This window comes from Chiloscyllium plagiosum, unplaced genomic scaffold (genome assembly GCF_037043375.1).
Source record: "Chiloscyllium plagiosum isolate Xiang-an unplaced genomic scaffold, Cpla_swu_hap1 HiC_scaffold_4, whole genome shotgun sequence".
Lineage (NCBI taxonomy): Eukaryota > Metazoa > Chordata > Chondrichthyes > Orectolobiformes > Hemiscylliidae > Chiloscyllium > Chiloscyllium plagiosum.
In genome coordinates this window covers 140,882,232-140,897,281 of record NW_028270142.1, presented here as the reverse complement: position 1 = coordinate 140,897,281, position 15,050 = coordinate 140,882,232, and the positions used below count along the sequence as shown (strand labels likewise).

The window sequence follows — 15,050 nt, the reverse complement described above, 5'->3', positions numbered from 1 at the left end:
CTGACATTTGAGTTGGGACATCATGTGAGATTGTACAGGCTGTTGGCGAGGCCACTGCTAGAGTACTGTGTCCAGTTTTGGTCACCCTGTTAGAGGAAGGATATTATTAAGATAGAGAGGGTTCAAAAGAGATTTACCATGATGTTGCCAGGAATGGAGGGTTTGAGTTGTAAGGAGAGACTGGATAGGCTGGGGCTGTTTTTTTTTGTGGAGTGCAGGAGTTAAGGGGTGACCTTATCAAGGTTTATCAAGAGGGTAAAAATAAAGTGAAGGGCAGATGTCCTTTCCCGAGGATGGGAGATTTCAAGGTTAGGGTACATAGTTTCAAGGTGAGAGGAGAGAGATTTTAAAAGACTTAAAAGATATATAATATCTGCAGAACTATATCGTCTTGTTTCTTATGTGTAAGTGTTTGACTGTGATTAAAGGGATATTGTTCAATTCCATAACTTTGTGTATTTGGTAACCACTTTTGCCACTTTGTTAAGCACAAATTTTGTTAATAATACGAGTTATTTTGGAATTTCTTAAACAAACCTATTCAAAGTGTCTTTTATTCTGGATAACACCAACAATTTGGCCATTCCAGTGCTGGAATTGAAAGAGTTGCACAAATGGCATGGCTCATGGGATCTTGTTAATTTTGGGGAGCTTCCTGATCACAGTTACCTAGAGAGGGCAGTTGACCATTTGTAAGCAATTTTATAAAAGTTTACTGAGTTTGTTGAGTAGCTGCAGTTTATTTATGATGCACTTTTCAGATGGACAAAGAAAGAGGTAACCCATGACAGATGAGATTTTTTTACCATTCCTGAAGCCATTGTGTAAAATGGTAGAGACCAGTGGGTGGTTTTGGACTACTGAGTTTTTGTCTCTAATGTTGTGCTATCTTTGCCAAGACATAGTCTTTGTTCTTCCCTCGGACTGATGGAGAGGAATTCCTTGTCTTTCTCCCAAGAAGATGATTGTTCATCCCTCGTATCCTCTTGCTCATAACCACATCTCCCCAGCTGTCCATTTGATATACTTTATTTTGTGGCCTGTCAATAAATGCAGTCAAGCACTTGTCTAAACCTCTCTTAGCCAATAACCCCATGGATGATCGTTGCCCCTTTGCCCATCTCCTTTGAAAGTTGGCTTTCATTCCTTCCAAGAATAAAACCTTCTCATTTTCTCAACACTGCATCCATAATAAGGTTGTGTGGCACTCTATAAATCTTTCGTTGATGCTTGTGGGAGGCCAGTTACACAGGAATACTTTAAAGAACTCAGTTTTAAATGAATACCCAATTTCCAATAGGTTCAATTACCAGTATCTACCTCCCATCAAGCATGAATTAGAATTAGAATTCGAAGCCCTACAGTGTGGAAACAGGCCCTTCAGCCCAAAAAGTCCATACCGCCCCTCTGAAGAGTATACCAGCCAGACCCATTACCCTACATTTCCCCTGACTAATGCACCTAACCTACATGTCCCTGAACACAATAGGCAACTTGGCATGGCCAATTCACCCTAACCTGCATGTCTTTGGATTGTGGGAGGAAATCGGAGCACCTGGAGGAAACCCATGCAGAAACGGGGAGAATGTGCAAACTCCACACAGACAGTTGTCCAAGGCGGAATCAAACCCGGGTTTCTGGTGCTGTGAGGCAACAGTGCTAACCACTGAGCCACTGTGTTGCCCCAGACATATCAGTATATGTCTGAAAAAAAAGGAAGGTTGAATTTCTGTAATACTTTTCACAACTGTTGGATATCTCAGTGGTCTGCATAACTAATTGAGTTCTTCTGTGGTATTGTAATGTAGAAGACACACCAACCAATTTACACACAGCATCTTCCACGACTAACAGTGTGATGATCACAAGATCATTTGATTGGCGTGTGTCCTGCTGTTTGAGGTGCTAAATATTTGCTCAGAAGCAAGAGCAAATTCTCCTGCTTTCCTTCTAAATGGTCAGGCTTTTAAACCCCTGAGCAGGCAATTTACTGTGTCATCTAAAATTCAAATCACCTACAATGCCGTGCTCCCACAATAACGCACTGGTACAGTGACCTCAATATTTCTGCTCACTTCCTGGAGGTGGGGCTTGACCCAGGGACCAGAGTCAGCCACAGCTGACACAAGAACTCACAATGAACTTCTGTATACTGTAAACTGTATTTTCTTTTAATTCATTCATGTCACTGGCCGGGCCAGCATCTATTGCCTGTCCCTAATTGTGAGTCAAGCACTTTGCTGTGGGTGTGGAACAGATAAGGATGGCGGTTATCTTTCCCCAAAGGACATTAAAGAATATTAGTTTTCCAAGAATTGACAATGGATTCATGGTCATCATCCAGATTTTTAAAAATTGAATTCAAATTCCATCATCTGTGGCAGTATGGTTTGATTCTGGGGTCTCTGGATTAACAGACTAGTGAGAATACCATGAGGTCATTGCTTTCCCTGTGTGTACACACCTCAATAAAAAAGCATCTCATTCTACCCTGACAAGCCTACCTTGACTACCCAGTTCTAGTCACTGATTGGATAGTAGCATTTCCTGTCTCAGAGTGCAAAATGTAATTTTTTACCCTTTGTGAATGATCCTTTGACCTTGTGCAATCCAGCAGTGATCATTGTTTTCAGAATGTACACTTCCTGTGTGAAGTCGACAGGAAGTTGTCAACAACATTTGCAGAAGCTTTTGCAATAACAGAACCACCGTCAGTATGTTTTGGAAATGATGGATCAGTTTCTGGCAAGAAATACCTCTGAAGGTCAATTCCTGATCAGGCATATCACACAATAACAGATGGTGACATGAATATTAACAAATCAGTTCTTTATTCACTTATTTATATCAATACAACACTTGATAAACATTTACAAACCGATATGTAAAGGACAAGAGATAAGCAGATAAAATCTGCAGTGCAAAAGGTCTTTACAATGATGATAGCTTTAAAGACAGTATAAAATGATACTTGTTCACTTCAGCATGATACAAAGTTATGGTTGCTGATTGAGAATTTATTGTTGTTCAGTGCTGGGGTAACGCTGAGTAGTCAGGGATTTTCCGAGCAAGGGCGGGTTTCTTGGATGACAGCTGCGAAAGCAAGAATGTGCAAAGTTTGAGATTCTCACAAGGATATAGCTTATCTGTACGAGGAAATGCAGCTCATCATAACGTGCAGTCCGACGGAATCCTTGAACCTGTTCTGCTGGAATGTAACAGTATCTTTTAAAATTCTTTCACAGGATGAGGGTGTTGTTGCTGGCTATGCCAGCATTTATTGGCCTTTGCTAATTGGCCTTGAGAAGATGGTGTGAGTTGCCTACAGGTCGTCCTGGGTTACAACAGGCTCAGTTCTTGAGTATATTCCTCAGTTGATTTGCACACAAGTTAAAACGCATGACATACCAGTATAAAATATCCATTCATAAGTATGAGCGAGCGCTTGAATATCAGGTCCTCAAAACTAATCATAATAAGAAGAGAAAGATTATCCGGGGAGGGATTAGACAGACATGGCTGACAAAGGAAGTCAGGGAATCTATGAAAGAAAAAGAGAGAGCCTATAAAGTGGCCAAGAGCACTGGGAAATCAGAAGATTGGGAAGGCTACAAAAACAAACAGAGCATAACAAAGAGAGAAATAAGGAAGGGGAGGATCAAATATGAAGGTAGGCTAGCCAGTAATATTAGAAATGATAGTAAAAGTTTCTTTCAATACATAAGAAACAAACGACAGGCAAGCGTAGACATTGGGCCACTTCAAACTGATGCTGGAAGCCTAGTGATGGGAGATAAGGAAATAGCTGGAGAACTTAATAAGTACTTTGCGTCAGTCTTCACAGTGGAAGACATGAGTAATATCCCAACAATTAAAGGGAGTCAGGGGGCTAAGTTGAGTATGGTTGCCATTACAAAAGAGAAAGTGCTAGAAAAGCTAAAAGGTCTTAAAATTGATAAATCTCCTGGCCCTGATGGGCTACATCCTAGAGTTCTGAGGGAGGTGGCTGAGGAAATAGCGGAGGCATTGGTTGAGATCTTTCAAAAGTCACTGGAGTCAGGGAAAGTCCCAGATGATTGGAAGATGGCTGTTGTAACCCCCTTGTTCAAGAAAGGATCAAGACAAAAGATGGAAAATTATAGGCCAATTAGCCTAACCTCGGTTGTTGGTAAAATTCTAGAATCCATCATTAAGGATGAGGTTTCTAAATTCTTGGAAGAGCAGGGTCGGATTAGAACAAGTCAACATGGATTTAGTAAGGGGAGGTCGTGCCTGACAAACCTGTTGGAGTTCTTTGAAGAGGTGACAAGTAGGTTAGACCGGGGAAACCCAATGGATGTTATCTACCTAGACTTCCAAAAGGCCTTTGATAAGGTGCCACACGGGAGGCTGCTGAGCAAGGTGAGGGCCCATGGTGTTCGAGGTGAGCTACTAGTATAGATTGAGGATTGGCTGTCTGACAGAAGGCAGAGAGTTGGGATAAAAGGTTCTTTTTCGGAATGGCAGCCGGTGACAAGCGGTGTCCCGCAGGGTTCAGTGTTGGGGCCACAGCTGTTCACATTATATATTAATCATCTGGATGAAGGGACTGGGGGCATTCTAGCGAAGTTTGCTGATGATACAAAGTTAGGTGGACAGGCAGGTAGTACTGAGGAAGTGGGGAGGCTGCAGAAGGATCTAGACAGTTTGGAGGAGTGGTCCAGAAAATGGTTGATGGAATTCAATGTGAGCAAATGCGAGGTCTTGCACTTTGGAAAAAAGAATAAAAGCATGGACTACTTTCTAAATGGTGAGAAAATTTGTAAAGCCAAAGTACTGAGGGATCTGGGAGTGCTAGTTGAGGATTCTCTAGAGGTAAACATGCAGGTTGAGTCCATGATTAAGAAAGCGAATGCAATGTTGTCAATTATCTCAAGAGGGTTGGAATATAAAAGCACTGTTGTGCTACTGAGACTTTATAAAGCTCTGGTTAGGCCCCATTTGGAGTACTGTGTCCAGTTTTGGTCCCCACACCTCAGGAAGGATATACTGGCACTGGAGCGTGTCCAGCGGAGATTCACTCGGATGATCCCTGGAATGGTAGGTCTAACATATGAGGAACGGTTGAGGATCCTGGGATTGTATTCATTGGAGTTTAGAAGATTAAGGGGAGATCTAATAGAAACTTACAAGATAATACATGGCTTGGAGAGGGTGGACGCTAGGAAATTGTTTCCGTTAGGCGAGGAGACTAGGACCCGTGGACACAGCCTTAGAATTAGAGGGTGTAAATTCAGAACAGAAATGCGGAGACATTTCTTCAGCCAGAGAGTGGTGGGCCTGTGGAATTCATTGCAACAGAGTGCAGTGGAGGCTGGGACGCTAAATGTCTTCAAGGCAGAAATTGATAAATCCTTGATGTCACAAGGAATTAAGGGCTACGGGGAGAATGCGAGTAAGTGGAGTTGAAATGCTCATCAGCCATGATTGAATGGCGAAGTGGACTCGATGGGCCGAATGGCCTTACTTCCGCTCCTATGTCTTATGGTCTTATAGGATCTTGTTCATAAGTACAAGTATTTGTAAGTGGGATATTCAGATGTCAGGCACCTCCTGTAATGTATTTATGTCCACAGGGCTCCTGGAGAGGATGTTACAGGATTTTGACCCAGCCACACTGATGGAACAGTGATATATTTCCAAGTCAGAATATCTTTTTTTTAATTCATTCACAGGATGTGTGTGTTGCTAGCCAGGCCAGCATTCATTGTCCATGCCTAATTGACCAAACGGTATTTGAGAGTCAACCTTATTGTTGTGGGTCTGGAGTCACATGTGGGCCAGACCAGGTAAGAATGGTAGATTTAGAGTCATAGAGACGTACAGCATGGAAACAGACCTTTTGGTCCAACTCGTCCATGCCAACCAGCTATCCCAATCCAATCTAGTCCCGCCTGTCAGCACCCGGCCCATATCCCTCCAAACTCTTCCTATTCATATATCTATCCAGATGCCACTTCCTCTGGCAGCTCATTTCATACACGTACCACCCTCTGCCTGAAAAAGAGGCACCTTAAGTCTCTTTTATATCTTTGCCCTCTCACTCTAAACCTATGCCCTCTAGTTCTGGACTCCCCCAGGGAAAAGATTTTGTCTACTTACCCCATCCATGCCCCTCATCATTTTATAAACCTCTATAAGGTCACCCCTCCAATGCTCCAGGGAAAACAGCCCCAGCCTATTCAACCTATCCCTATAGCTCAAATTCCCCAACCCTGGCAACATCCTTGTAAATCTTTTCTGAACCATTTCAAGTCCAATAGGAAGGAGACCAGAATTGCACGCAATATTCCAAAGGTGGCCTAACCAATGTCCTGTATAGCCGCAACATGACCTCCCAACTCCTGTACTCAATACTCTGACCGGTAAAGGAAAGCATACCAAACACTTTCTTCACTATCCTATCTCCCTGCGACTCCACTTTCAAGGAGCTATGAACCTGCACTCCAAGGTCTCTTTGTTCAGCAACACTCCCTAGAATCTGACCATTAAGTGTATAAGTCCTGCCCTGATTTGCCTTTCCAAAATGCAGCACCTCGCATTTATCTAAATTAAACTCCATCTGGCATTTCTCAGCCCATTGGCCCATCTGGTCCAGATCCCGTTGTAATCTGAGGTAACCCTCTTCGCTGTCCACTACACCTCCAATTTTGGTGTCATCTGCAAACTTACTAACTATATCTCCTATGTTCATATCCAAATCACTTATGTAAATGATTTCTTCCCCGAAGGACATTATTGAGCCAGATGAATTTCCCAAAATCAACAAAGGTTTCATGGTCATCAGCAGATTCCTAATTCCAGATATTTTTTTTGAATACAAATTTCTGCCACAGTGAGATTCTAACCCATAAAATTAGGTGAATTTCTGAATTAAAATTCTAATGAAAATACCACAAACCATCGCTTGCCTTTTTCCTGTCTTGCCTTTCTAAATGGAAATGGTCATGGGTTTGGAAGGTGCTGTCTAAGGATATTTGGTGAATTTGTGCAAAGTATCTTGTTGCTACTGCTGCTGCTACTGGGAGGAGTGGATATTTGTCAATGTAGTGTCAATCAAGTGGGTTGTTTTGTCCTGGATGGTGTTGAGCTTCTTGAATGTTGCTGGAGCTGCTCCCATCCATGCAAGTGGGGAGTATTCCATCACACTCCTGACTTGTGTGTTGTAGATGATGCACAGGCTTTGGGGAGTCAGGAGGTGCTTGTGGATCCCTAGTCTTTGAATAGTGCTGAACATCCTCACATCTGAGCTTATGATGGAGGGAAGATCATTGATGAAGCAGCTAAAGATGGTTAGTCCTGGGACAGTACTTGAGGTACAGCAGCAATGTCCTGGAGTGAGATGACTGACCTCCAATGAACACAACCATCTTCCTACTTACCAGGAATAAATCCAACCAACAGAGTTTTCCTGATTCCATTTAATTCCAGTTTTACTGGAGCTTCTTGATGCCACAGTCGGTTGAATGCCCAAGCAAAATAAGAGTCAATGGGAATTGAGGGCACACTCTCTGATGGTTGGAGTCATACCTGGCGCACAGGAAGATGGTCGTGGTTGTTGGAGATCAGTCATCTCAGCTCCAGGACATCTCTGCAGGAGTTCCTCAGGATAGTTTCCTTGATTCAACCATCTTCAGCTGCTTCATTAATGATCTTCCCTCCAGCGTAAAGTCAGAAGTGGAATGTTTCCATATGGTTGCCCAATGTTCAAATAATTTGTCATTCATCAGACACGGAGGCAGTACATGTTTAAATGCAGCAAGATCTGAACAATATCCAGGCTTGGGCTGACAAGTAGCAAGTAACATTCGCACCACACAAACGCCAGACAATGGCATCGCCAATAAGAGACAATTCAACCAACACCCCTTGATATTCAATAATGTTACCATTATCGAATCTCCCACTATCAACTTCCTGGGGGTGATCATTGACCAGAAACTCAACTGGACTCACCATATAAACACAGTGTCTACAAGATTGGAGGTTAAGAATACTGTGGCGAGAAACTCACCTCCTGACTCCCCAAAGCCCATCCACTATCTGCAAGGCACAAAACAGGAGTGTGATGGAATACTCTCCACTTGCCCTTGATGGGTGCAGCTCCAACAACAGTCAAAAAGCTTGACAACATTCAGGGAAAAACAGACCGTTTGGTTGGCACCACATCCATAAACATCCATTCTGGCAACCACCAATAGCAGTAGTGTGCACGATCTACAAGATGCAATATGGAAATTCACCAAAGATCCTCAGACAGCACCTTCCAAATTCACAACCACTTCCATCTACAAGGTCGAGGGCAGCAGATACATGGGAACACCACCCCCTGCAAGTTCCCCTCCAATTCACTCACCAGTGTGCCTTGGACATATATCACTGTTTACTTCAGTGTCACTGGGTCAAAATCCTGGAATTCCTTCCCCGAGGTAATGTGGGTCTACCTATAGCACATGGAATGTGGTGATTTAAGAAGACAGCTCACCACCACCTTCTCAAAGGGATGGGCAATAAATGCTGGCCTAGCCAGCAAAGCACACATTCCACAAGTGAACAAAAAAAGCTATAATATCTTTAGGGATCAATTCTAACACCTTCTCCAGGACAGATGTCAAATTAGCTGGTCTATAGTTTCCTATACACAATTGTGTGTTGGTGTTTGAATACACATAGTTACCATCATATTCCAGTGCTTGGTGTAGCAGAATGTTTACAGCCACAACTATGAACCTAGGGCCCTTTACATTCTAAAAGAGCTAGAGTCATGCTGAAGAAAACCTTTTGTCCCCTTACACATACCTGTCCTGATAATCCCCTGCCCCTTTAATGATTGTGGCTACTTGCTGAGTTTCCAAAGGCAATAGATAAACTTCTAAAAAGAGAGAGACCCTCATCAAACATGGAGCTCACCCACAATGTCCACATGAGGTTTCATTAGCACAATTCACAATCACTGGATTTAACTTTTCTCTTTACAATCTGCCTTGGGGTGTGGTGAGAGGTGCCTGGGCCAGCAATCATTACTCATCCCTCATCACTCCTTGAGGAGGTGATGGTGAGCTGCCTCCTTGAACCCCTGCCGTCACTGTGCTGTAGTGGCAGTGGATACAGAATCTTTAAATATTTTAAAGGAGGAGATGGACAGATTCCCATTTGGCCAATGCGATGAAGGATTATTGGGGGATATGCAGTAACGTAGAGTTGAGGTTAAAAGCAGATCAGCCATGTTCCTATTGAATGGTGGAGCAGGCCCAAAGGGCTGAATGGCCTGCACTTGTCCCTTGTTCTTATGTTTGTATATTTCCAAGTCAGGACAGTGAGTGAGGCTCAGACAGGAACTTGCTCCCACGTGAGATCAGTCCACTTTCCATACTGTTACAGCCATGTGTGTCTCCCTGGAATTCACTTTGGGCAGTATGAGAATCTAAGCCTGTTAGCGTTGATACAAAAACAACAACCTACATTCATCTAGTGCCTTTCATTATAATGAACCATCCCAAGGTGCCTGACAGGAGTGTTATTAAACAAAGTATGTCACTCAGTCAGATGAGGAGATTATTAAGGGAGAAAGTGAGGACTGCAGATGCTGGAGATCAGAGCTGAAAAATGTGTTGCTGGAAAAGCGCAGCAGGTTAGGCAGCATCAAAGGAGCAGGAGAATCGACGTTTCGAGCATAAGCCCTTCTTCAGAATTCCTGAAGAAGGGCTTATGCCCGAAACGTCGATTCTCCTGCTCCTTTGATGCTGCCTAACCTGCTGCGCTTTTCCAGCAACACATTTTTCAGCTGAGGAGATTATTAAGTCAGGTGAAAAGAAACATGGCCAGAGAAATTTTAAGAAATGTCTTAAAAGGAAACGGGAAGGTTGGGAGTAAGATCCAGAGATTGGGCCTGAAGGGATAGCTGCCAATGGCCAAAAGGTTGAAAAACAATGTGGTCACCGTGCCATGGGAAGCATGGCTGATTCTGTGAACATTGAAAGCACTCCAGGTGACATTTAGATTCAAATCTGAAAGCTATATGTTTCAGGAATTTCCCCATCGGCCTGACTGACATCTGTGCTTTGGCATTGGCACTGTCTCGTGAATGCATGGATGGATTTGGCAAGTTACCTTCCCTTCCAACAATGTTATCTCCCTGTGTTTGTTTCAGGCTGGTGTAATTAGGGACTTGGAATGCTGACTTATATCTGCTGACAGGTCCCACAGGTAACACAGGCCTGCAGTTTGCCAGCACCACACTTTGTACTTTCGTTATATGACACTTGCTTTTGATGTTGGCCCTCTCAGGCATTCAGGGACGGACAGCATCACAGGCCTATACCTGTACACTACCAATATCCACAAAATTAATTAGAGAAGAAAAAAGCGCAGATGCTGGAATCTGATGTAAACAAGCAGGAGGCTGGAAGAACACAGCAAGCCAGGCAGCATCAGGAGGTGGAGAAGTAGACGCTTTGGGTATAATCTAAAATAGGAGGGGTGTGGAGTTGCAATCTTGAATCTCTACAGTCCACATGCTGTAGGTACACCTTTTAGAGAGGGGCGTTCAGGATTTGAACCTAGCAACACTGAAGGAAGTTGGGCAGAATTTGCTCTCAAACATAACAGTGAGGTGAATGATTGCTATTTAAGCACCAGCTTTACAACAGGTTTAGGCCAGAGTCAGATGTGTGACATAACACAGAAATCCTAATGTTGTCATGTGAGGAAAATGGCATCTCTGTAACTGCCTCACCTTTGTCCCATGATCCTACTCCACTAGCTACCTGACAAAGGAGCGGTGCTCGAAATGCTAGTGCTTCCAATTAAACCTGGGGTTGTGTGATTTTTAACTTTGTCCACCCCAGTTCAACATTGGCACCTCCACATCATGGTCACATTTGGAATGCACTGAACAGTGTGAAGGTCTTGTATTTGTGTTAGGGTCCAACTAAATTCATCACTGAAAGTTTAATCATGTCATTGTGGGGCCAAGTTTGGCCACTCAAATGGGGGTGGGTTCTTAATATTTGAAAATTGGAATCACAGAGTCATACAGCACGCAAGCAGGCCCTTCAGCCCAACCAGTGGCCCATGCCAACCAGGCTTCCTAAGCTGAACTCGCTCTATTTGCCAGCACTTGGCCCATGTCCCTCTCAACCTTTCCTATTCATGCACCTGCCCCAGATGCGTTTTAAATGCTGTAATTGTATCCATTTCTATCACTTCCTCTGGCAGCTCATTCCATACAAGCACCACCCTCTGCATGAAAAGGTTGCCCCTTCGGTCCCTTTTAAATCTTTTCCCTCTCACCTTAAACCAATGCCCTCCAGTTCTGGACTCCCCTACCATGGGGAAAAGACCTTGGCTATTCACCCTATCAACCCCCCCCCCCCCCCCACAAATGATTTCAGAAATCCCGGTAAGGACACCCTTCAGTATTTGATGATGCTCCAGTTCCAAAAAAACACTCAACCCCAATGATACTGCAGACCCATCCTCCAATTCCACTTTGGGTAGAGGTGGAGCGGGGAAACACTCGAGGTTGGGTAGACATTCTCTGCTCATTCCTGAAGAAGGGCCTGTGCCCGAAACGTCGAATCTCCTGTTCCCTGGATGCTGCCTGACCTGCTGTGCTGTTCCAGCAATAAAGTTTCAACTTTGATCTCCAGCATCTGCAGACCTCACTTTCTCCGAGAGGTGGAGCGGGGAAAGGTCAAGCAATAAGCTCCCATTTGACAGATTGGTTATTGAATTATTATAATTAAGCTGTGTGACTCGATAAACCCGTTTTTCAGGTTTAACCTTGGTGGCTGCAGATGGCAGGGAAGGCCGTGTGGAATTGTTAATTGTTTTTCCAGCACTGCTTATGCTGAGCCAGAAAGGAGCAGGGGTGCTTTCCTTCCCAGTCCACCTCCTTGTCACCCCTGAGATCGAAAGCCCCCTCCCCAATCACAACTGTGAACAAACTACCCCTCCCCCTTCCAGAATTAGCACTCCCTTCGACCTCTGATCAAGAACTGGGCCAACCCCCAGGAATACTCCCACTATCCCAACATTAAGCTTTTCGCAGTGGTTTGTCCCTCCCCCGAGGAAGCCAAACTTTTTCTGATGTGGATATACCACTGTTGGACTGGGCAAAGTTCAAAATCACACGACGCCAGGTTATAGTCCAACAGGTTTATTTGGAAGCACTCGCTCCTTCGCTAGGTATATAATGGGGCAGGATCTGTGCAGGGAGGATCTGTGTCCTATTATCCTGCCCCACTATGATCCTTCCAAATAAACCTGTTGGACTATAACCTGGTGTTGTGTGATTTTTAACTTTTTCTGGGCAGAGGACGTGCAGTTTAACAAAACAAAAACAGCAGTCTGAGGAGAGGACAGAAAATCCCCAGGTCATCAGGAAACTCCTGAATTTTCTGGGACAAGACTCATTTCACAAAACCTGCCTCAGTGATGGTCAAAGTCTACTTGCCTGTGTCTCTCTATAAGTGTGTCATGGATTTATCCTGAGCCCCAGTGATGAAGGTTTGCTGTTCAGTAGCCCTAGCTTGTCCTGAAGCTTAGCACTCCTACTATGGATCATATGGGCTTTGTCATCAAGAATTAGTTGGTGACTCCCCATTCCTTGATCCTGAATCCAGGATGTCTGCTGGATCTAACACAGGAAGGTTGCTTTGAGTGGACCACAGATATTGAAGGTGAACAGTAGGATGCCTGAACACTCATACAAAAGCAAAACACTGTAGATGTTGGAGATTGGAAATATAGATCAGAAAGTGCTGGAGAAACTCAGCAGGTCTGTGGAGGGAAAAACAAAGTGAAACTTTTCAGTCCAGTATGACTTTTTCAGAACTGGCCAACATACCATTAGCCTTGCTGATAGATTGCTACACTTGTTTATTAGCCTTAAGGGACTAATTGACAAGGACACCCAGGTCACTTTGGACATCAATACCTTTCTATTTAATTTCAAAAATATGTGTAATTCATAAAAATATCTTTATATACATAGTCACAATGCAGCTCGGTCTATACAGTAGCATATCAAGGAAACAAATAAACATTGGAGTTTGACTCTATCCAAACAAAAGACATGTCTTACTTGAATAGGACTATAATTACATACATTTGAGGTAGTGGGATGGTCCAGTAGTTAAGCAGACCCCCATTAAACTTTGGCAGAAGGACCTCAGACAGTGGTCTTTCCCCACTGTGCCGTGGTGGCAGCTGCCCCAGGCTTTAGCGCATCCCTCAGCATGTAGTCCTGGACCTTGGAATGTGCCAATCTGCAACACTTGGTCAGGGTCAACTCCGTGTCCTGGGAAGACCAACAAATTTTGAGCAGACCAAAGAGCATCTTTCATGAGTTGATGGTTCTCCAAGTGCAGTTGATGTTTGTCTTGGTGTGTGTCCTGGGGAATAGAGTGTAGAGCACACAGTCCTGCCTCACAGAGCTGCTTGGATGAACCGCAACATAAACCACTGCATGTTTATAAAATCATGAGGGGCATGGATAGGGCAAATAGACAAGGTCTTTTCCCTGGGTTGGGAGAGTCCAGAACTAGAGGGCATAAGTTTAGGGTGAGGGGGAAAAGATTTAAAAGGGATCTAAGGTGCAACTTTTTCATGCAGAGGGTGGTGTGTGGATGGAGTGAGCTGCCAGAGGAAGTGGTGGAGGCTGGTTCAATTACAGCATTTAAAGGGCATCTGGATGGGTATATGAATAGGAAGGGTTTAGAGGAATATGGGTCAAATGCTGGCAAATGGGACTAGATTAATTTAGGATATCTGGTTGGCATGGACAAGATGGACTGAAAGGTCTGTTTCGGTGTTATATAGCTCTATGACTCTATCCCTCTGCAGACTTCCTTTGCAAAGGTACATTCAAGCAGGAGATGTGTGATAGTCCCTACACCCTCCCCCGCCCACCCCGCAACCACTTCAAGAGCAGCGTGCAGTGTCACAGATGGGGGACAAGGTGTGCATGAAGGATCTCACAGCCAGTGCCCTTCGCACCACCAACCAAGTGATGTCTTAGTGCTTGTTGGAAAGTTATGGTGGTGAGGCATTCTGCCAAACAACTTTGACAGTCTGCCCAGGTGACATGATCCACTCTCTCCTTTACCCACAGAGTCCCAAGTGCTGACCACTTGCTTTGGTCATCAACGCTTTCCAATCTCCCATGGCTCAGAAAGTTCTCTATGCCTGCTTGTCTCACCAAAGTGCTTAACCTCACACTTACCCACCTTATATTTCATCCGCCATGTTCCTGCAAACTCTCTCGGCCTGTCTGAATTCCCTTGAAATCCTGTTGCATCCTCCTCTCAACTCAGTTCCCTACCTCGCTTGGCGTCATCTGCAAATTTGGAAACATTGCATCAGGTCTCCATGACCAAATCATTAATGTAGATTGGAAACAACCAGGGCCACAAACACGGACCCTTAAAGACTCATTTCTCCTTTCCTTCCTCTCTGCATTCTCACCATGAACCAACCCTAACAAACCTGAGGAGATTTAACAATCTCCAAACCTTAACTCTGGTTCTCTCTCTCTTCACAAATGTTGCCAGTTTCTCCAGCAATCTGTTTTTGTTTCAGATTTCCAGCACCCCAATAATTTACCTTTTTACATATTCATCTCTCTGGCACAGAACTGTGGAGTCTAATTCTTTCGCGTTGTCATTATTTTTTAATCGTCTAATTACCGAACAAAGCAAAAACTTTTAAAATTAATGCTGTTTAAATTCACTTTCACATTTTCTATTCAATCTGCCCTTTTGTATCTGATTAGGGCCACAGTTTGCTGTTTATTTTTTCGCTCTCTCTTAAAAAGGCATCAATTTGAAGTGAAGATTTTTCACCATGAGATTCATCATCACGACCCCTTTGGAAAGGTTCTGGTAGAAAACAGCGTAAGAGACTGAGTGTGAGAGGGAGCAGCCAGTCCCACCCTGCAGTGTACACAGCTGTTCGCATGACCGAAAGTGAAAGTGTTTCTTTTAGCTCCGACTTTCCGGAAAAGGGCA

At 44.0% G+C, this 15,050-nt stretch overlaps 1 long non-coding RNA gene across 1 annotated transcript; it reads right to left on the bottom strand.

The window, feature by feature from the left end:
- Positions 1-2,824: 2,824 nt before the first annotated feature.
- Positions 2,825-15,035, bottom strand: LOC148150494 (uncharacterized). Its single transcript, XR_015757057.1, has 3 exons — positions 14,647-15,035; positions 14,271-14,380; positions 2,825-3,093 (listed from the first exon to the last, which is right to left on the bottom strand). It is a non-coding gene; the product is annotated as an uncharacterized LOC148150494 (long non-coding RNA).
- Between the last annotated feature and the right edge of the window lie 15 nt (positions 15,036-15,050).